The sequence below is a fragment of the Rhea americana genome, unplaced genomic scaffold, assembly GCF_003343005.1.
Source record: "Rhea americana isolate MKP2758 unplaced genomic scaffold, rheAme1 scaffold_475, whole genome shotgun sequence".
NCBI lineage: Eukaryota > Metazoa > Chordata > Aves > Rheiformes > Rheidae > Rhea > Rhea americana.
Window position 1 is genome coordinate 34,555 of NW_028186618.1, and position 1,975 is coordinate 36,529.

Sequence of the window (1,975 nt, forward strand, 5' to 3'; positions counted from 1 at the left end):
CATCTTTCTGCTCTCTCCCCAGGTGTGCTAATGAAAAAGAATTTGTCTTAACTAAAAATAACTTTTCCAACGCACGAAAAGACCTTTCGGTGCTCCTGCTGGATTACTGTTTAGTTTGATAGATCACCAGTTCAGCAGTTAACAGCCGTTATGTTTTCTGGCAATATTTTTTTTTCTTTTTGGCTGCTGTCTCTAACATGTCACTAATGTTTAGCCAAATGAACTCGGAGGATTTTAACAGACAGGGACGCTGCGGAAAGTGACAGGCGCAGAGAAAAGTGCTGCAAGAAGCTAATTTACACATTCAGCTTCACAGCCTGAACCTTCCTTCCTGTTCAATAAGCTCATCAGCTGTTTCTTCATAGCCGCCAGCCAGCTTTCAGCGAAATGAGGGAGCTCACAAAACCTTCCTCTTCGTTGCCTGCTTAGACAACAGAGTCTAATAAAAACCACTGTTTAATATTGTTGAAAATAAGTCCTCTTTTATATSGAAATGTGAATTTAATATAAATAGTTTGCGCTGCTCTGCTTCTGACTGAAGGGCTCTTCGGCGGTTAGCCGTCACTGCCTAGTCTTTCAAGTCACTCAGGAGACGCTGGCTGTTGATGAAACGCGGCCTAATCTCAGAGGGGATCTCCGCTCTTGCTCGTCTCTCCTGGGCTGCTTTCTGCACTGCATGACGGATGTTTTCTCAGAAAGGGGTCAGCGGGGTTTCAGAACAAGCAACGGTATCTGCAGCTGCAAAATCACTGCTGGTTTTCCATGCAGTCTTGCAGGAGAGACAACGTGGTGACCATAATGCAGCAGCTCTGCGAAGGACCCCGAAACTTTCCGACCGTGTCCGGGGAAGGTTTTTTGTCCCCGCGAAGCGTCTGCGGCCCGGGTGCAGAGCCTCGGGCGCTCGGGGCCGCGCGCCCGGCGCTGCCGGCGCGGCTGGGGCCGGCCCACGCAGGGCTGCGCGAACCGGTCCCCGGCTCGGGCGCGGGTACACCTGCGCCGCGGCTGCTTCAGGCTTCGGCACCGCTGCCCGCATTGCTCTAATAAGCGTGTCAGCTTTGCTAAGCAGCATGAAGAATGAGAAGCACAGTGTTATGGAAACTATATAWTACATTCTCCAGAATTAGATTTTTTTCTTATGATTTTCAGGTCATGGGGAAATTGAAACAACAAAGCTGCTTCCTAGCAGCAGAGATGCTGTTTTTCAGCCGGCTCCAGTCCTGTTATGTTTATGAGGCAGAGTATAAGTTTTCACGCTATAATGAAAACAATCATCTGTATTTCTTGGCTGCAAGCAACAATACTGCGAGAGCAGGGCAAGTCTCCTTGCTCTGGGAGGAGAACGTGAATTATCTCAGCCACAGAGCAAAGCACGGGAGGACCCTTGAGCGGCGCGTGAAACGGCAGAGCGACGTTTCAGGCCCGCCCGTGAACTCCGGACAGCCGGCGCCTCGCCGCTCGGCACGCGGCAACTCGCCCTCCGCCGCCGGAGCCCTTGGAGTTAAAAGAGGGATTTGGGTTACGACGTAACGTAATTCGTTCCCTGGGGGCTGCAGGAAAGAACTGACAGGCCTATCTGCATAATAAGTCCCTAAGCGCGCATCTTCTGGTACGCTAGCTGCTCTTCCAGAAGGAAGGCGCCGCGGGAGGCGGAAGACTGGAAACGTTTATGACCCGTGGAGCCAYCAGGCAAAAGTCGGGTTTTGGTTCTCTCCAGGCAGCACCCGCTGAGGGGATGCTGCAAGCGAGACCCCGCGCCCGCTCTTCGCCGCAGCGCCCGCGCGGCCCTTCCCGGCGTGACCAGGCCTCCCCTTGGCGGAGCTTCCTGCGGCGCACGCAGGCCGAGCGGAGGCCGCGGGGCAGCCCCACGGGCGCGGCGCGGACACGAGCGGCGCCGCCGCAAGATGGCGCCCGCGCGCGCCCTCCACAAGATGGCGGCACCCCCTCCCCTCCCCTCCCCGCCCGCGCGCCCTCCCCA